The 21,856-nt window shown below is 42.9% G+C and overlaps 1 protein-coding gene and 1 long non-coding RNA gene across 2 annotated transcripts in view; both read right to left on the minus strand.

Moving 5' to 3' along the window:
• Positions 1-21,856, minus strand: part of flvcr1 (FLVCR choline and heme transporter 1) — a 74,196-nt gene that overhangs the window by 18,575 nt on the left and 33,765 nt on the right. The window lies entirely within an intron of this gene.
• LOC146961112 (uncharacterized) lies at positions 17,896-20,645 on the minus strand. Its single transcript, XR_015035245.1, has 3 exons — positions 18,943-20,645; positions 18,311-18,398; positions 17,896-18,220 (listed from the first exon to the last, which is right to left on the minus strand). It is a non-coding gene; the product is annotated as an uncharacterized LOC146961112 (long non-coding RNA).

Raw genomic sequence — 21,856 nt, forward strand, 5'->3', positions numbered from 1 at the left:
GTTTTCAGCAGAAAAAAGTGGTTTAGGGGTTTAGTTCCTCTTTAAGCAACAAAACATTGGTTTTTTTTTCAAGGTGGTACTTAACCAAGACCAACATGCAAATTATCGATTAATTCATTAATCGATATTTGATACAGATTTAAATGGTCTTTCCTGCCAATACACTATGATGATTACTGTAGTATTTAACTAGGCTACATAAATCACAGTAGCATAAACTGATTTGTTGAACGGACCAGGTGATGGGCTGACTGGTCCTGTCTAACTTCTGTGTACTGGGTGCCATTGTGCAGGGTGTTAAGGCAGCCTTCCTCCACTGCAGTCCCTATGGTCCTGGACCCTCTGGCTGGTGGGGTGGGCTGCTTTCAGCTGGGGGGGACTCTATCAGCTGCTCCCACGAGAGGCATTTGACGCATTTGACACCAACAAGGTTTAACTTTAAAACCAGATTAAATCATGGTTTAAGTTTAAATTCTGTTGCACGTTAACTGTGTTTTAATCACATGAAGGTGTGTGACTGTAATCACATGAAGCTGGCTCTAGAGTCTGTGTGTGTGACTGACTTGACACATAGGCTGTTTTCGAAACCGCATACTACCGTACTGCCTACTACATACTGCGTTATATGTACTGTATACTGCATACTGAATGTGGGATTCAGTATACTACTTGAGCAGACCGACGCCGTTATCATCACAGTATGCAGTATACGAGTTTCCCAGAATGCATTTCACGGCAACCGGTAGCAGTAGCTGTAAAACAGGCTAAAAGCTGTGTTATTTCTCGCTCTAGCGCTGTAATTATGTAACTTTATTAAGTTTTAATATTTTTTCATGCGAGAAAGTAACTGTTAAGACTCCAAATATATGGCCAGTTTATCCAAATGACGGCTGTTTAAAAGTTTGCTCCGATGTTTTTCGGAGAAGTGAAGCTCCGCAGCGACCGGGACATCACAGAGGCAGCAGCCCGGCTCCTGACGTGCTCGGCCGGCCAGCACTACGACGTCATTCCGGAGGAGAAAACGGTCGCCAATTAACTTACCCGCAGGTTTTTAAAGGTTTACCACCGGCTGGTTAAATTATTTTAAGGAGATAAATGTTGATCTCATTGATGAAATTTCAATTGTGGCAGTAGCATTATTTGTTTGAATGTAAAGTGAAGCTTCTTGTGTGTAAGCAGCGCTGCCTCGGGGCTCTGGAGCCTAACGTTATGTACAGAAATCACCACATTTAGAAAAAATAAATAAATATTTTACAATGAACCGATCAGTCTGCATTAAGTTTTATTTTATTAAACTATAGTTACGGTACACGGCTACACTACCGTCTTTGGTTACGCTCTGGTTACGGTTAGACGTCAGGGGAGCATTGCATTGTGGGATACAGTAGGCGATATAGACTGGTCAGATGCATACTGGAGATATTTTCCGAATCAGTACGACATCCGGGAACTTTTCGCATGCTGCAGATTTTGCTTTTGTTCGCATACTGCATACTGCATACTACATTTTGGCCAAATCAGTACGTACTAGCAGTATAGTATGCGGTTTCGAATACAGCCATAGTTAGTTGGTAGCTGCATCCTGTGTCAGTCTGATTTAGCTGTGTCTCTGTTTATAAACATTTAAACGAGCGCCAGGTGGATTGTTTATGAAGTTAACGAGCTCTGGCCTGAGGATCACAGAGGTTACCACGGCGATAGGGGCCCCCGCAGGCTGAGACAGACAGAAACGTGGAGAAAAAGAGCCATTTTCTGCCTCTGCACCGGTCTCACATTTAGGCTTAGCATGACAAAACGGTAACTCCTATCAGAACAAAACACAGATCAACGTTGCTCTAAGGACTTACTGAAATTTTTGGTACGATTTGGTGTTTCTACAGTAAATATTTTGGCGACGCTGGCAGTTTTAAAACATCAGGCCGTTCTGCTTCTCTCAGAAAATATTTGTATTGGAGTCAATGAGGAGCAGAGACAGACGTGGCCGCACTTAAAGGCTCAGAGTTTAAATTCTGTAAGTCTCTCTGATATTTTGAGCAGATGATGAGATCGAGGATGAGCTCGTCTACAAACGTGGCGGAAATTATGTGTGTAGAGTGTAAATTGTGGCCGTTTGGAGTTTGGAAAGAGAAAAAATCAGGAGTTTTTCTGGCATCTCTCCCACTCTAACCGATGATGTCACGCACTCTGACACGAACATTCCGTGCAATACACACCCATTATAATCTCATAATTTCTCCAAAAATGATCATGGTCATTGATCATGGATTGATCAAAAACTATATGACCTATCAAAACGTGGAGTAATACGACAATACACAAGACTTGTGTCTACTGTTTAAAGTTTAAATGGAGTCTCTAGGTGAAAGTATGCCTGAGCAGTAGACGTTTGTTAAACTCCAATGATTGGTCTTTTTCGCTCTTTTTTTCCCGCCCGTCCCTTTAACTTCAATGCAAAATTTTGCGCAGTTTTTCGCGACTTATGTCGCGAAAAATTTGTAAACTGTTGAGAAAAGTAATAGCACACCGATCCCGATCAAGACGCACGTTTTGATATATAATTTGGCCTGCAACTTAGCGAATCGAAAATCATCCGGAAGATGAAGAAAGAAAATAACTAGAAAAAACATTTCCAGAATGGAAATGTGTGAATGCTGAAAGCAATGCTGAATGAGCGAGTAGCATGTGTCTGCAGACCCGGAGACCGCAGATTCAGACCCGCACGTTTGGACCCGCACATTCAGACCCCTTGGTTTTCTGCTACAGTGCCCCCTGGTTTGTGTTATGCTAATGTTACCTGCTCGGAACATGGACGTGCAGACCACGGAAAAAGGTATTGAACGTTAATCACTTAGTTCGTTTCATGTCATAACAGTTTTTAACGAACGTTTGAGTTTTAATACGTTTACAATTAGCCTTATGCACATCAAATGCTAACCAAGCTTAGCATTTTTCAGCTAGAAGCTCTCTTGGCATATTGTTTTTAATGAAACTGAAACTGTTAATACCATGTGCATTAAATTAAACAAAAATAAAACAGCCTATGTGTAGGTCGTTGGTACTGCCACTGTAGACTCACGTAGCAACTTTATGCTACAACATTGTTTTTATTGACGTTTGTTTTTTTCTCTAGACAAATTGCTCAGCAAATTGATCCTGGACAGAGAGGACAGGACATGAAATTCCAGTAAGTATAAACATGATTTGTGTGGGAAAAAAATTTACTATTGCCTGTAATGTCCACTTATTTTTATTCATTTTAGGGCTTGCCTCGCCAGACATGTGGGAACGACTGTGGGATTTTTTTTTTCTCATGGTAAGGTTTCTTGTGAAAGTATACGCACTGCAGGCATCAGTCAACAATGTAAATTGATGGTTCTTCTATTCCAGTATTTATCATTTTGTCTGTTTTCAGTGAAGTGGACGAGTTCTGCAGGAGGCTGGAAGGGCAGATGAGGAAAGAAGGAGCACTGCCATGATATAAAGACTATTTGTGAAAGTCTGTGCAATAAAACATTTGAAACCATTTCATTCCATTCAATTAATTGTAGGCTATTTTAAGACTGTTTTGTCATTATAACCCCATGCAATAGAACATTTAAAAGCATGTCATTTCATTGGAGGTTAATAATTTATTTAGTCCAAAATATTTTTTTTTTTAAAGTTTAAAAGTAATCCAAGCTTCACAAACAATTAGATCTTGGTGTTTTATTTGGATTTTATTTATTTAGTCCAAAAGATTTTTTAAAAGTTTAAAAGTAATCCAAGCTTCACAAACAATTAGATCTTCGTGTTTTATTTATTTATTTAGTCCAAAATCTTTTTAAAAAGTTTTAAAGTAATCCAAACTTCACAAACAATTAGATTCTTGGTGTTTTATTTCGACTTTGCCCTGTTGAAAATCCATAAGAAGGGGTCTGAACGGTCCAGACTGTGGAGTTGCAGTTTTACAGTCAACCAGTAGGGGTCTCTACAAGGGGTCTGAACGTGCGGGTCCAAACGTGCGGGTCTGAATCTGCGGTCTCCGGGTCTGCAGAGACATACTATTGGAATGAGCTGAAGAAATTGTTGAAACAATGAGCTGAAGAAAGAAAGAAAGAAAGAAAGAAAGAAGAAAAGGACAGAAAGAAAGAAGACACAGAGAGAAGGGTAGATAGAGAAAGAAAAAGGTAAGAAAAAAAGAAATTGGGGTGGATAAATGAAAGAGAGAGATATACAGAGAGCGGTAGAAAGAAAGAAAGAAAGAAAGAAAGAAAGAAAGAAAGAAAGAAAGGGGGTAGAAACAAAGAAAGAGAAAAGGAGTAGAAAGAAAGACAGAACAAAAGAAAGAAACAAAGAAGTAAAAAGAAATGGGGTAAAAGAAAGAAAGAAGAAAAAGAGAGAGGGGGATGATAGATAGAAAGAGGTAGATGGATGGATGGATAGAGAGGGAAAGATAGAAAGAAGTTATGTAAAATACAAATGAAGGAGTAAAAGAAAGAAAGAAAAAGAGAGAGAAAAGAGACAAAGGGTTTGAAAATAGATAGATAGATAGATAGATAGATAGATAGATAGATAGATAGATAGATAGATAGATAGATAGATAGATAGATAGATAGATAGGACACATGTTAAAAGCTGCATCCTATGTCCTGGCTCCACCTGTAATTGTACTACTATTAATAGAGTTGGAAAGACTAAACGTCTGAACTTAAATTCATGAGAAAAATATAAATTGTTGGAGAGTTTAGAGAGTTTATTTATTTAGCACACAAATTTCAATGGTGCAAGGAGGGAACGAAGCCGGTTGGCTTGTACATAGGTTCCACCCCTATAACAAATTACAACAAGACAAATTTCAATGGCTAACAAATAAACAGATGTTTACATTAAAGTATAAAATCATTGAGAGGCTGATGAATGTGAGCTGAAAACCGGTGTGTGTGTCTGGGTGTGTGAGTCTGACAGTCTCTCTGTCTGCGTGTACATGTGCAGAAAGTAAAACTGTTAAGCGCCACAGAACTCCTCTCTCCCTAATGATCTGATTGATTAGACCTGCGTGGCAGCCTGCCCTCAGAAGTTACCATGGCGACTCAACTAACTGCTTACATTTTACTGTGTGGAACAGTGTTGTGTTTGTGTGTTTGTTTGTTTGTGTATGTGTGCATGTGTGACTGTGTGTGAGTGTCTGTGTGTGTCTGTCTGTGTAAGTGTGATGCCTGTGTTTGTGCGTGGACATCCTCTGTCAGTCTGGTTTATCATGTGTGTGTGTGGGGCTGTGTTTAAAAACATCTTAACGAGCGGCCAGGCTGCACCTGCACTGTTCTATTTATATACTTTGATAAGGAGCTGGCCCCAACAGCTGGCCACTGCACTACACAGAGCAGAGCAGAGCAGAGAGATTTGAGCTCTGTGCAGCTTCCGAAAACAGCCCAGAAAAAGAGAACCGTACTGCCCTGCTAAGCCAGACCGCAGTAACTACCGAAAATTCGAAATTGATTTTTTTGTAAAATTGAACTTGTCAATAAATGTTTTATCTTGTGTAAAATTTTCAGCGGTCAATGTTGCTCAGTTTTAGAGATATGAGGTATGAAAAATTGCAGTAACTACAAAATCACTCTTGAAACTAAGCCAAACCGCAGTAACTACAGTTACTGCACTCTGTATCTGTTTCCCTGTACAAAATCACGCTCAAAACTGAGCCAAACCGCAGTAACTGCGCAGTTACTGCACTCTGCCTCTTTTCCCCTGTACTCCAGCTGCAGTTACTGCGCTCTATTAGGCTACACACCGCTAGCCAGTCACGGTAGCTAGCTAACGTTAGCTTCGGCAGGTTAGCACCAGCACAGGGACGATTCGGACCCCCCCCCCCCCCCCGAAACACCGCTGTTCGGACCCTCGGACCCCCCCACTCCGAAACACCGCTGTTCGAAACCCCCCCCCCCCCCCCCCCAGCTATCCATGGTGCTGAACCGGTGACGTTGTTTACACTGTGCGCCTGTCTGTGAAACGTGCACTGCTCAGGGACTGGGCAGATCTGTCCCACTTGCTTTCTCCCCCACTCCGTTAGGGGAGATCTACCGTCCCACAGAGTAGAAGAAATACCGGTAGGCTACACTTTTTTTTCCCTCCCCGCTCCGCTCAGCGCGGCTGAACCCGGCTTGTATGAGGCTTGAGCCCACACGGGCGCGAGTCTGCTGCAGCCCCTGCTCCTGCTGACAGCAGACTGGGGGAGAATAAAAGACATTTCTCTGCTCTGATGCTTTGGTTGGGTTTAGGCCATGAAGAAAGAAGTTTAAGTTTAGTAAAAAGACCAGGTAGAGGCTAGACAGCGCTAGAAGCATGCTGGAAAAAAACAACAACATTGTAGTTACTGCACTTTGCCGTAGCATTACCTGTGTATTTCAGGGTTTCCCCCAGTGTATTATAAGCCTGGCGGCCCGCCAGGCCTTCCTTGCCCCCCCGCCAGGCTAAGCATCGTTTATTAATTTTTTTAATCAGTTTTGATACTCCATAAACACGTGATCAGGTGTCTTTTTCATCACCTGACAACGTCACAGCTTCGTCGCGCATAACGGGACACGTCACGGACATCATGCTCCTCAGACCGCATCTATGATCAGCCTGCTGCTTCACCAGCTGACCGAGAGTAACGCACCGAGTCCACGTTAACGTGAGCCGAGCCGCAGCTCCAGAGGCTCAATCAGCTGCTGCAGCTGGTAGCTGTTAGCTGTTAGCTGTTAGCACGTCGCCCCCTGCCATAGATATCCCCTGCAGCGTCAGAGCTCCGGACTCCTGTGAGCCGCGGGGCTTTGACCTGATGTGAAAATGATCCATTGTTTCATTTTTCAGCTCGTAACGTTTGCGATCACACACGTTGTCTTCTCTGGTCTAAACAGTAGATCCGTGAGTGTCACGTTTCCATGACGACTGACCGGAAAAAGAGCGTGGTACAGTCATGGATGTATTATGTATGTCATGTGTAGCCTCTGTAACGTGACTCCAGATACAAAAAATCTCGGAGAAAAGAAAAAAAAATCTGAGAAATAACGCTACACTTCAACAATGGAGACACCAGGCAGTAGTTTTTTAGTTTTTAATGCAAAGAGTTGATGTTATTTATTTAAATAGTTTTTTAGGCTATAATTTGTGGTTGATTGAACAGTAGGCTATTTCAAGAGTGCCTTTCTGTAAGACTCTGCTATAGGTGTTTAAATATGTTACATAAATGTCTTATAATAACAAATGTTTATGATAAATTATAATATTTTCAAATTTCCAGTCAACTTTTAACATTGATCTTAAGGCCTTATGGAATCACGCCTTCTAAATGCTACTGGTCCATTAATGAATCTGTTACCTACAGGGCCCAGTCAATGGTCAGGGTCAGGCCCCTGTCACAACAAAACATGCTTGGGCACCGGTGGCTCGCCGATGGGCTGCCGGTGCCACCCTACCACCGGGCTTAACAAGTTTTCTGGGGGAAACCCTGGTATTTATTTAAGGAAATCTGGCAGCAGAGCGCAGTATCTGCTTTTTAGGGGTCAAATATAAAATCTGTGGTCATATATTTAATTGCATAAATATTACTTCATGAAAACCTGTCAAATCTGTGTATTTTCACTAATCTACCTACAACACATTTGGAAGGCAGATCAAAAAACTTTAAAGCCATTTTTCTCAGTTTCACTGTTCGCGTAGTTACTGCGGTCTGGCTTGCAGCAGGGCAGCGTACCTCTTATCAGAATGTGGCCATGACTACTGGGGCAAGGAGACCTTCCTGAGCACATTGATGTGCATTAAATGTTTGTAGGGCAAAAACTTTTCTCAGGGTCGCAAGGTAGAAAAGGGGGGCATTTCTGCTTTTCTAAAAAAAATCAGCTCCTACTTTTATATTGAAGTGGATGAGCCACTGGAGCGGGTCTAGCTGCACAATTAGGCTCATAGAGACAATTCTGTAAGTCTGTCTGCTGTTTTGAGCACATTAAATGAGACACGACAAGTGTGGCTACAAACCGGTGAGGAAATCATGTGTCTAGAGTTTAATTTGTGGCCGTGCTGGCAATTTATCCAGAAAAAATCCTTAATGTTTTTTCGATCCCTCTCACTCTAACGATGATGTCACTCACTCTGACCCAACCCCATACACACTCATTGAAAAGTGTGAAATTTGTCAGAAATCCTCATGTGCTTTTAAAGGATTTATCTCAAAAATGGTACAAGCTATGAAAAAGTTGTACATACAGGATGAATACATTAGAAGTTTGTCTACAGCTCAGAATTTGAATGAAGTCTCTAGCTGAAAGTATGTGGACGCTTTAAAGGCTGAAAGAAGTAAGAAGATTTGAAGAGTTTCAAGACTGTTCCAATGCATTCTCTATGGGGAAAAAAAAAAATCAGAAATAGTTGAATATTGCAAAAAGTATGAATAGTTGAAAAGAGAAAAGACATAGCACACCTGTCCCGAAAAGACTGAACATTTTGATGTGAGAATTGTTGAAATAGCACAAAGTATGAAGGATTAGTTAAGTGTCAAAAGTATAAAGAAAAGGAGGGGGAGGGGAGGGGGGAGGAGGGGGTTAGGAGAGGGTGAGGGGGCAGCAACTGCAGGAGGAGTAGGAGAGCAGGCATCACTCTGCAGAGTAAGACTCCTACTTGTTGTATTTTAGTTTTTTTTTTTTTTTGTACAATGAAAAAACACGTGAAATGAAATTTTCAGATGTCTTACATGTTTTTGAAGCCAAAATTAAAACGGATAAATCACTGTTTTTCTTGAGAGACTCTCTTTCACAAAAATGCATTTTCTCAGCTTTCTAGAAAAAAAGTGGTCTTTTTGGTGCAACCAGGTTCTATTCAACTTAAGATAAATTAAGAATGGAACAAGGTACAAACAAATGGTTTTTTCCCTAGTTAAATAGAGAGTCTCCTCTTTCCTTTGAGCTATTTTGTGTTTTCAGAGTCATAATACAAAATATTTTCTTGGTCTTAAAATATTACTCAAAATGCCCCGAAACGCTGGCACATGGCACTGACCATTTTATAAAAGGTCTGGCACTCAAAGAGTTAATAAATGGGTGATTGATCCTTACTGATGTAGCTTTAAGAGAGCAGGGAGAGGGATTGAGGTTAAGGGGGTTTTTGCGATCGTGGTTCGTTGAACCACGAAGCTATAACTCTTGATAGGGTTAGCATCTTCCCTGGGCGCAAGCCCTGGAAGAGGAAGTGCACGGGCCCCCAGAGGTCCCAAGAAAAGTCCCCCAGCTTCAAATAATTACCACCGTATGGTGGTTTGTGTTCAAACAATTAGACTATCCAAGCCTATTGTGAGCATTGGTCTTAGCGCTACGTTTCGGCCATGTACGGCCTTCTTCAGGCATGCCGACTGCAGGGAGTGTGGCTGCGATTGAGTGCCTTAGACCACACTGCTGGCCCTACTACTCAATCCCTTCTTCCTCTATCTTTTCCTTTCCTCTGCTCCTGTTTTGTTTTGTTAATGTTTTGTGTTAATTTGTTGTCAAATTGTTTCCCTTGTCAGGTTTTTATGTGTTGTTGTCTGTTACAGTAAGACTTTCTTTTCCAAATAAGTGTTTGTCTTTTATGTTACGTAATTGTTTTCCCCTTCAGAGTTATCCAATGTGTATGTGTGTCTGTTACGACTTGACTTTGTCAAATTGTTTAACCTGTTAAGGTTTTATGTATTTTTGTGTCTATCTAGACTTACTTCACACAGAGGCCTGTCCTGGTGAAAAACACCATGTTAGCCGTTATAGTGGAGGAGCTGAAGAAGACTGGACTCCAAGCTGCTCCTGCTGATCACTGCTATGCTGGACCTGAAGATGTGGCCTGTGATGTCTGCACTGGGAGAAAACTCAAAGCTGTCAAGTCCTGTCTGGCGTGTCCGGCCTCCTACTGTGAGAAACACCTGCAGCCTCACTATGAAGCAACTCCATTAAAGAAACACAAGCTGGTGGAGCCCACCAAGAAGCTCCAGGAGAACATCTGCTCTCGTCACGATGAGGTGATGAAGATGTTCTGCCGCACTGATCAGCAGTGTATCTGTTATCTCTGTTCTGTGGATGAACATAAAGGCCACGACACAGTCTCAGCTGCAGCAGAAAGGACTGAGAAGCAGAGAGAGCTGGAGCTGAGTCGACAAAACATCCAGCAGAGAATCCAGCTCAGAGAGAAAGATGTGAAGGTGCTTCAACAGCAGGTGGAGGCCATCAATGGCTCTGCTGATAAAGCAGTGGAGGACAGTGAGAAGATCTTCACTCAGCTGATCCGTCTCATGGAGAAAAGAAGCTCTGAGCTGAAGCAGCAGATCAGATCCCAGCAGGAAACTAAAGTGAGTGGAGTCAAAGAGCTTCAGAAGAAGCTGGAGCAGGAGATCACTGAGCTGAAGAGGAAAGACGCTGAGCTGAAGCTGCTGTCACACACAGAGGATCACACCCAGTTTCTATACAACTACCCCTCACTGTCAGCACTCAGTCCATCTACACACTCATCCAGCATCAATATCCGTCCTCTCAGACACTTTGAAGATGTGACAGCAGCTGTGTCAGAGCTCAGAGCGGGGCCGGCTCTACGCAGGGGCAAGAGGGGGCAGTGCCCCCTCAAATAAATGTCTTGCCCCCTAAAATCCAAATTTTAGAAGTTGAGAAAGCACATTTTAATATACTCAAAAAATGTGTATATTACCAAAGAGAAATTAGTTACCAGTTGGGGGTCCGCCCGCTATTCAGACATCCCTCTATCTAGACATGCCGGTAGTCCGACACTTTTTGATACCGCTATTCCGACACGTCGTCTTTTTTTTTCTTTTTTTTTTACAGCTGCGATACCCAGGCGCGTCTCTCTCTCTCTCTTTTCTTTTCAGCATGTCTATCACTGGTTTGATGAGGGGGTGATGTTCTTAATCTCAACAACTAAACTATCAAGTCACAAACAAAACTGACACACATGATAAACAAACAGAACTATGCTGCAGTTTGTTTGTCAAGTTAACCTGTGACCTTCAGCACCACGGACAGCGCCGCGGATGAGCCGCGGAGAAGCTGCATCTGTGAGCGTCTGGGCTCTGGGCTTATGGCCTCATTTATCAAAACTGTAAGTAAGCAGTGTAAAACTGCTGCCACTAAATGTTTTGCTTAGGCCTACGGCGAAAAGACACCCAAAATATTTACACCTTTTTCAGATCTATCAAACTGTGCGTGCACAACTCTCCGCAATTTCTCTTTGATAAATCAAACTGGATCCAAGAATGGTGCGCAGTTGCACGCGTGAACACACCTCCGTCCCGGAACGTCTAGACACAACCATATGGTCAGCACGTGCATATTAATTAGCCATGTGCGCTCTGTGGAGCGACAACAAAGTGACAACGAAGACAACAGGCGGAGGGCGGGGGAAAGAAAGCGAGGTAGCTACACGGCATCAGGCAATAAATCAGTCAGAAAAATTATCTTGCATTTTAACAAAGCTACAATAAAAACAAAAACCTCCCAAATCTCAACAAAAGGGAGCAGAAAGAAGATTAATCTTATATAATCTGCCCCTTTATCCCAGAAAATCTTTTTTTTTCTTTTACCTATGTTAAAACAATGTAAAGCAGGACGATAGTTACCATTACTTTGAACACAGAATGTTTGAAAAATAGTAAAATGCCTCTACTCCGACAATGAGAAGTCAATGTCGAAATAGCGGCATGTCGGAATAGCAGCATGTAACCTACAAATTGACAAAATTATCTGCAGTAGCACAAAAATCCGCCGAAAAAGGGACAGTGTTCTTTTCTAAAATGTTCTGTTCCTTTTTCTTTTTTTTTTAGTATTCATAAGACTACCTTTCAGTTTTTGACCATAGTAGACCCCCCCCCCCCCCCCCCCGCCCCCCCCCGCCACCCACACTCTTCTCAGAGTAGCCTACACCAGAATGCTTCACTCACATTTTAAAATCACAAAAATTTTCTGGGGGGGATGCCTCCAGACCTCCCTACAGGGGTTTAGCTACTCACCTTTTTCACCCCCTCTGGGTTTGCAATGCATCTTCAGGTATATGCATATGCAGCCCCCCCCCCCCCATATAATGTGGCTCTTTGCATTACGACAGTAAAATATTTGGGCTCTAAGACCCTGGTTGGCCCCCCAGCCCCTAGTTGGACAGGTCTGAAGGCAGAGGCCTGACGAAGTGCAATCCGCTTCTCCAGGTTGGGGTTGGACACATAGTCAACAACCCAATTCAATGAAGTTACTATAAGCACAGAGAAAAAAAAGTGCTGGAGCATGATGTGTTCACATGATGCCCCCTTCACATTTCTGACTGCCCCCTCATATATGCCTGCCTAGAACCGGCCCTGGCTCAGAGACAAACTACAGGATGTTTTGAGACACACATGGACAAACATCTCACTGACAGAGACAGTGGGGGCCCTAGTTTGCTGGCGCAGTGCAGGTGGCGCAAGGTAATGCAGCCGGTCTAATGCAAGTTTCGACCAGCGCAGCCTAGCGCAAAGTCAGATTGGCAGATTGGTAGATCACGCTGTGCTGAGATAGGCATGGCCGCGCAGCAGGGGGAGGCGTCACAGATTCAGCTTGGTGCAGTGGAAGTTTCGTGCGAAAATGTCCCGCCGAGGTTGCGCTGAAAGCTCGTCACCTCCAACCAGGTCTAATCTCAGCGCAGGGCGGAGCGCAGCAGGTGCAGTGGAAGTTTGGCTGACTGACCTGCAGTGCACACACGTCACCAAGACCTCACAGGCAGATCTCCACAGTTCCAGGCACATTTCAATGCCGTAAATATCCACAATAACCACTATTTAATGCAACTAATGGAATCAACACGTGAATTTATATCTATATAGATTGTCCCGTCACATCTGACGTCAGATCAAAGCAGAGATCAAAAGCTGTCGGCACGAGTAATGGAAACTCCACCTGAATTAACACAGCAGGGACGAACTGGCACTGAAAAGCAGCTGTGGATGTCCCAAGCAGGACTGAGGGTGGATGACTGCATGTCTCTAGGTGCGTTTCCATTACCCCTTGAAATGTGCAAAACCTAAATATCGAAATTAAAAACTGGTAATGGAAACACCTACATTTCGAAAAAAACTCTCAAATATCGCAAAAAAGTTTTTACGTTCTCATGAGGTGGTTTTTGAGACGTATCAATACAAACGTGTATCGCAAAAGTGTAATGGAAACACTTTTTTCGCTTTTCTACACGTCACCGGCGTCACCGGAGTTGTGTGTGTCCACGCTGTGTTGGTTTATGTAACTTGAGGGGACAAATGAACCACATGTTTTTTGTCATGCATTGCTGACCTGGGCATGTTTCTCAATAAATGAGAAAAACCTTTTCTATCATTCCCCTTTTCCGTGCATGGTTGAAGGAGATTGGCTCGCATCCACGCTCCCACTCCCTCCTGCGCCAAAATGTCACCTTAAGTCACATAAACCAGTACACAACCACCTATATTGTTGTCAGCGCGACAGCGCCTCATCACCGCTGGTGTTAAAAGGCTCCATTCTTTCTGCAGTCAAGTTAAAGCGCACATCCGCCGTGTTGGTAAACAAATAATCCCTCTATATCAACGGAGGCAGCCGTGCTTGATCAGCTTGGGTTGGAGGTGGTGTGAGTGCGGGCCAGCGGGGACAGGGGAGGGGGCATTCGGGCTTCAGCACCGTACGGAACAACTGGCCCGTGTGAGTGTGCCCTTATTTGTGGCCGCTGCAGCGCCACACGGGCTTTGCCTTTCAGCAATCAAGCGCTGTTTTCGTCTTTGTTAAAAACTATAACAGCAACAGCTGTCGGCAGCTGAGATCGCTGTGCCGTCACCATAGAAACGCAAGACGCATTACGGCTCATTCGCAAAATATCTTTCAATGGAAACACCCGCAAATAGCAATTGCACTTTTTCGAAGTTTCAGAAATATCGCTTTTATTTTGCGAAAATCTGTAATGGAAACGCAGCTACTGACGTGTTGAGATACGCATGCCCTTGTGATGATCCCCTTTATTTATTTATTTACTTATTAATTCATTAGCGCGAGCGACCACGTCGTCACGCAGCCTTAAAGCAGAAGTAAGTGATATATTTGTGTTAATGTAAGTCTTAAATAGTTATATCTTCCGACAGCAATCACTTACATAGAGTGTTTGGACCGAAACACGGGTCTCTCAGTCCCTCTGCTCTGCTCTGAGCCGAAGAGAAAACATTTATCGTATCCTACAGTTTTTATCCAATGAGGAGAGAGAACGGCATGCAGGGCTGTGTGTGCAGCCAAGGAACGCCGTGAATGTGGTAACGTAGCGACGAGGACTGTTATGGTGCGTTCAAGGAAACTCGTATTTTTCCGACCATGAAGTGGTACCAGTTCGATCTGGTACGAGTTCACCGGTCGGAAGTTACGAGTGGCCGTTATAGTGACTTTCACCGGTAAAACAGGTCGGAAAAACACGAGTGGGTTGCCTGAAACGCTACAAAGTCGTAACGTCGACTTGAAGCTGTAATTTACGATTTCAAAAGCCTGCCTGGAACGCAGCATTAGCGAAAACGACCGGACCACTTACTTCTGCTTTAATGAAAAACAAAACACAAATCATCATCTCTCTTAGTCCACCACAACAGCCTCGGTATCAGATAGTCAGTATATAGCCTACTACAGTATACTCAGCATCTCATCACAGAAAAAAAAGAGACAGACAGAGAGAGAGAGAGAGAGAGAGAGAGTCCTTTACGCTGATTTCATCCAGCATGGTGTTTGTTTATGTTGTGATTAGTGTAGCCTACACCTCTCATCTTGCTTACACAGGGTGTGAATAAATATGAGTTTCTTTATTAGTTTATTAGTTGTTGTTTCTTACATTGGGCAGGGGTTTTCAGTGTATCAGATCAAACCTGATTAAGGATATTAGTAAACTCATTAGTATTCGGCCACTCTGAGCTCGGACCTCCGGACCAAAACAGCTGTTTCCTCTGGGGAGAGGTTCGGCCTCTGGTGTCGCTGTCTCCTCCGTCCATGTCCAAGTATAAAATGACAAACTTGCAGCGCGCATCGCCCGCCGCGCAGTTAAAGGTGAGGAGAGGAGCTCCTTTGATTGGTGAAGATCTGACTCGGCTGTGTTAATCCCACTTCTCCTCCTGTCTCCCTCCCGCCCTGTCTCCTCCCTCTTTGCCGTTTGCGCCGGTAGGAGGGACGAGGGGAGGGCTTGCGCTGGCGTAAGTCGGACTGCGCTGCCCAGCAAACTTGCGAAATGGACCTGGACACGCCTCGTTGGCGTGGCGAAGCTGCGCTGCACTTAGACTTTGCTCGGTCTAGCAAACTAGGGCCCTGGATGTTTTACTGTCACCACCAGAGCCCAGGACCAGAGCTGACTTCTTAAGATATTCACATGAAATCACACTGGATCCAAACACAGCAAACACACGGCTTTTATTATCTGAGGGAAACAGGGAAGTAGCAGTGATAAGGAAAGATCAGTGTTATTCTAGTCACCCAGACAGATTCACTGGACGGTGTCAGGTCCTGAGTAGAGAGAGTCTGACTGGACATCATTACTGGGAGGTGGAGCAGAGGAGGAGGAGTTCATGTAGCAGTCACATACAAGAATATCAGCAGAGCAGGGACGGGGAATGAATGTAAATTTGGACTCAATGACAAATCTTGGGCGTTAGATTGTCGACATAACACTTTTACATTTTGGTTCAACAACATCCAGACTCCAGTCTCAGGTCCTCGGTCCTCCAGAGTAGGAGTGTACCTGGATCACAGAGCAGGTATTCTGTCCTTCTACAGCGTCTCTGAAACCATGACTCTCCTCCACAGAGTCCAGACCACATTCACTCAGCCTCTACATGCTGGACTTGGGTTTCCTTATTATGAAGTCATAGCAGAGTTGTGTAAACTCAAATAGACAAAGATCATTGAAGGTGCATTTGGTTAAAATTTGTATTTTACTCCATCACTTTCTTGTCATTTCTCATTGTGTTGATGTTTGAGTTTGTTGAGGTGGAGCCGTGGAGGAGATCACTGCTCATGATGATGTTTCTTTACCTAAACTCACATTTCTCCACATGAAAATAGAAACTTCTCTGAGCTCTAAATGTTTGTTGGATATTTGTGTTGATGTGTTTGTGTGTTGATGTTTGGGCCTTAACAGAGAAATCACCAGACCTTCCTTTATCACTGAGGTTTGTTCTCACTGTGGAAACAAAACAATCTAGGGTTACATTTACATTGATGTGTTGTTAGAGGGATATGAGGTTTAATCAAAGTGTAACCATGATGATAATAAATGAGGAGATGATTGATAATTTCCTGAGACTGAAATTATATGGATGAACTGGATCTTTATAAGTAATCCCTGAACAAGAGTCATTTAAGACTTTTCTGATTCAATGTGTGAACATTCTGAAGCTTCACATCATCAATAAAACTAAATGAATGAATCAAATATTTACTTGTCTTCCATCTTTCCCATGTGTCCTGAATGCAGCATCAGTTACACAGGGTTTGACTGAACAAACTGACTCGGTGTGATATCACATATATTTAAACGTGTCTTCACTGATGTTGTTTTAAGTTTCCAAAGACTGAGGGAAGTTTTTCCTCGTCTTCCTGCAGTGACCATCACAGCAGGTGAACAACTGAAATCTAAAAAACTGATGCTCAACACAAGAGGGCGCCATGCTCCTGCTGACCAGAGAGGTAGTGGAAGAGGAGGAGCTGACAGGCCCCGTTCACTGCAGAGACACATGTTGTTGAGATAAGAGCTCAAACTAGTTTCACTTCTGAGCAAGTGAAACTCAGACAGTCGTCGTCTCTGTGAAGTGAAATGGCGCAGAAAGGAGTTGTATTGTATGTATTGTATTATACAGAATTTTATATTTATTTAATTTTATATAGAATTTTTCTGTGTAATTTATATAACCTTGTTTTCACTTTTAGCACTCCCCTCCCCCTTCCCCTTCAGGCTGCACTTGAAAATAAGAATTTTGTTCTTAATTTGCTTGCCTGGTTAAATAAAGGTTAAATAAAAAAAGTTCATCTGGACCAGGAGACCTTCTCTTGTTCCATCTGTCTGGATCTACTGAAGGATCCAGTGACTATTCCCTGTGGACACAGCTACTGCTTCAACTGTATTAAAACCCACTGGGATGGAGAGGATGGGAAGAAAATCTACAGCTGCCCTCAGTGTAGGAAGGACTTCATACCAAGACCTGTCCTGGTGAAAAGCACCATGTTAGCAGCCTTAGCAGCTTTAGTGGAGGAGCTGAAGAAGACTGGACTCCAAGCTGCTCCTGTTGATCACCAGAATTTTGGTGTTTGACCAATCAGGATCGAGTATTCATGTGAGCCGTGTTCTAAGCCTTAAATAATGTAGAGGGTCCAATATTACCCATTTTTACATTTGAGAACAGTAAAAACATTTTTCCTTTGACTTTAAGTTGACTTCTAATATGACCCAGAATGGGTCATACATGTAAATTCAACTTTTTTAAATCAACATACACAAGCAGTAACTAGTTCTAGGTAGGCCTATATTTTGGCCAACACAATATTTGGCTAATTGGTCTTTTCTGACACCACTGTGATATGAATTACATCTTATTATTTAACTACTTGTAGGCTATATTTGTTGCACTCCGTCTGATGTTCAACAAATCAGTATCAGTATAGTTTTATCAATGTTTTTACATTAATACAACTCAATATCCTGTCACAGAAGCAGCTCCATGTTGTCATAGAAGCTGTAGATCTCATCCAGGAGCTGAAGACATCAGGGGATCTGCCTGAGTTTATATGGACATTCTAAATAGAATGTGCTTTTAGCATGCATTTTCTCAATTAAAAAAAGGCATTTTAAAAACGTGTTTATTTCAGATACAAAGTGTGATCTCACTTGTGTCTTTGGATAGATTTATTTGTATGACCGTAAGGTACTTCTATGCCAAAGGGGACCTTTGCATCATGACTTGAAGTCAAAGGCCTATTTTTTGGGCTTAACCTCCCCACTAACCTGCTGGACAGTGGAAGTGGCGACTCGCTGGGCAGTGGGGCTGATGACCTGCTGGACAGTGGGGCTGGCGGCTCGCTGGGCAGTGGGGCTGGGGCTGATCCGGCTGGTCATTTTCTTTAGCCCAAGGAGCTTTGCTGGGGGAGTGGGTGGTATTTCTTTCTCTGAATCAGAATCCTCGCTTGATTGTAGTAGCTTGTTCTGACTCTCAAAGAGTTTTGACCTTGCCCTAGAGAGGTAGGCTACTATTTGTTAAACCATACCTACTGCCTCTATTATGGAAATTACCTTTAACCTGATTTCCCCTACAAACACTTACTTCCTCTTGATCAAGCCATCTTCAGTGTCAGTCAGGTCTGACGTATACTCAGCCTGATGCAGCTTGAGCCTAGCCTCTGCATAAGTGGCTGCAAAATACAATGACACAAAATAAAAGGAGTGAAGCAGATATTTAACAAGAGCTACACTGACATAGGAAGTTAAAATAGGTGTCGTGGATCACAAATTTTGAGTCATGATTCAGCTTGTTTTTCAGATCAGCAAATGAGGAAAAAATGATAGATTAGAGTTGACTGTTTGTAGTTATTACTATGGTAAATATAACATGATTGTTTGAAAAATAATTGTTTAGAAGTAATAGCCAATTGCACAGAGCCATGCACATACAGTAGCCTACATAATATGAAGCAGATGTCTAATCTGCAGAGGGATAGTGTGGTTGCAGGTATCCAAACTATCACATGTGTGAGGACTGAAATCAATTGAATTGAATCGAGTTTGGTGATCCTGCTTGTGTGGAATAACAATCTGTGGCTAGCCAGCCCTTGACAAATTAACTCAGAGAACCCTGTGTAGAAAAATTAACACAAAAAAGAATGACTTTGGTGATCACAAGGGCTTTAAAGTAAGTAAAGGAAATAGAGCATAATTAATGAGGAAAATCAAAGTTACCTGCATTTCCCAGCACACGCACATTGCACAAAATCCAGTTTTGAGCTGGTGGTGTAGCATCTTTTACAGCTTTTGTGACGTTTGGCAATGTGGCTGGTGGCCACCAGCACAATGTTCCGTCGGCGCCCTCAAACCACTCTAAAGGAATGATGTCGACCTGTTTGCAGCCATCATGGTCGACTTCGTCCTGAAACTCCACCACGCTGAATGGCATCCTGCAAAGTTCATGATGTTACGTTGGGGGGAGAGGGGAGGGGGTAATGAAATAATTAAAGTAATAGCAAAAAAACACTGCGTATCTCCAAAATAAGGCAGGTTTCCTGGATGCCAAGATGCCTACTCATTTTAATGTAACAACTGCCAATGAGAACAGAAAAGGAACAAAACAAAACAAAAAATCTATCAGACTTTCATGATCGATTACCATGGCAATGAACAAACCTTCAAATTTTTTGGGTCAGCCCTATTATGTGGTGTGTAATTGCGGCAAAGCCACAAACATATTCCGAAGCGGGAATAACAGTAGTGGTTTGGTGAAGGCGGTTGCTGGAGCACTGGCAAGCTGACCAGACAGTTTCGACAGTAAACAAACTCCTAGACATGTTGAGTCAATGGGGTGCTTGAAAAAACATGCCCCTGTCTCAAAAGGTTCATAAACCACATGTGTTGCTGCAGTCGAATGTACAATGTTTCTCACCATTACAACTCTGCCCCCCAGTTCAAAACAGTTGGAACCACTGGAGTTTGAGATTATTGTGTCTTTGAGTTTATACATCTTATATTGAACACCCTGATGCATGGAAAAGTCTTTAGGCAGTGGTCCGGATGCATGGGGCTGTTTCAGGAATTTCTTTTGACATGTGAGGAAATAATTGCCTTTCATAGACACGTCTGACAATTTGTTGTACAGGATCCTGTCGTCTTCTCACCATTTTTTTAACTGTCCCAAATAATTCTCAAAAGGAAAACATGAAACTGAATCCAGAGGGCCATATTTTTCAGCATCATCTGCTAAATGTATGAGATTGTGTGTATTGTTAACCAGAAATTTAGTCCCATATATCTTAGCAAAGTTGGTAACAAAGAATCTTAACAATTCTCTGGCAAAACCACAGAACTCTCTACACAGAGGAGACAGAAGTATTCTCATAGCACATGACAAAACCAGGAAGTTTCTGTAATGTCGATTGGGCAATCTTTCAAAAAGCACAACTGGCCCTGTATACAATAAGAACTGCCTCAGTTCTGTAGCCTTCCACTGGCTGTACTCAGACAAAGATCTTGGCTTTCTGGAGAAGCTCCGGGGTAAGCTTTGTCTGCACTGTTTCAAGTGATCAGAGATGGCAGAAAGGACAGAAGATGGAACCCGACATTGCAATGGCCCCTTAAACCACAGAACAATCAATTTACGCACAATGCCCAAGCAGACTAAATGCATATAGTCCAAAGGAAAAGCAGAAACCATACCAATGCCTAGCCCTTGGAGAGGTGATTTAGAGCGATGGTGGTCTTCATCAGACATTTGTTCAAACTGAGTGTCTGTCCTCAGGCTGGAATCCATCTCAGGAAACACAACTCTACCATCAACATAAATGCCAGACTGTGTGCAACGCTCACAAGAACTATAGCCACCATGACCTTTGGTACATTTTAGAAAAGCTCTTGCTGGCGTGTCGCAAATAAAAGCGTCTGGAAGTGCGACATTGTACTTGTGACGAAGCCCTCTTCATCACTATAAAGCACCTTCAGTCTTCAGTCTACATGGTACATTTTACACATTTTCCCCTCTGTTGGGTGAGTGCACGCACCCCTTTGGTTTCATACTCATCATCATCATATCTCCAACCGAAGTAGAACAAGAAAACCACACACTACTCATCATATTTGTTTGTTTTCAGTTCTCTTTATTTTGTCATAGTTACCTGGGTGCTGCTGTCGTGCTGCTGCTCCTGTGCCGGCCATGGAGGAATGAACCAGAGCAGCAGAAGCAGCTTGCTTTTATGGTATGGTCGGCTGCGGACCATACCATCTCCCCACTGAGTGGAGGGGGAGAGTTTTTCTTTATGTATTAAATGCTCAAATAGAGCCTGTTTATTGATTGTGATGGTTTGTATGATGTTGAATATTGTTAATAAGGTCAGTTCAGTGCCGGTGTGTGGAGTATAGTTACCGGACTTATTGTTTCATGGGTTAATTGGTGTTGATTGTTCTTGGGGCGGGGTTTGGGGTATATAAGGCCCAGGCCGAGCAGAAGCTCGGGTGGAGAGAGTGAGGCTTGCTTTGTTGCCCTGTTGTTTGTTGCACTGTAAAATAAACTGCACAGCTCAGCTTAATTTGTGACTCCAGCCATCTTTTTTTGTTGCGCCTGAATTTTTGAGTTCCCACGTTTTTTGACAGTACTGTTTCCCACCTAACATTACACCAGTTGTCGTGATGGCTTTTAAATCTTCAATAAAATCATGCATGTAGTCGTTCACAGATTCAGGTTTACATGGACCTGCATATACACCTATGATAAACACTTTTGCTTTTGGTAGTTCAACTATTTGACCCAAAATAGGCCACAGCTGCATATTTGAGCTCCTTGAAAGAGGCAGCCCATCAACATTTACACGAATAGTCAATGTGTCTGTTGTCAGTTCATTCTCATTTGTCACTTTCAGCTCAGACAGTATTGCATTTGTAAGCCCAAAGTGGTAGTAACTTCCCTCTCCCATCTCTTTGATCTCACAATCTTTCACTGTACCGAGGAGAGTTCTGGGATCCTTGGGTACATCCAGACCTAGCTCCAAGAGTATCGCCAGTAACTCTGACAGTGCAGAATGAGACACCTGACGGTTAGCTGCCCATTCAGCTAGTTTCCTCTTCGCATCAGAGTGAGGTTCCTCTTCAGTAAAGTCACAGGCAGGATCTT

This window comes from Trachurus japonicus, chromosome 24 (genome assembly GCF_045865225.1).
Source record: "Trachurus japonicus isolate A0001 chromosome 24, Traja_1.0".
Lineage (NCBI taxonomy): Eukaryota > Metazoa > Chordata > Actinopteri > Carangiformes > Carangidae > Trachurus > Trachurus japonicus.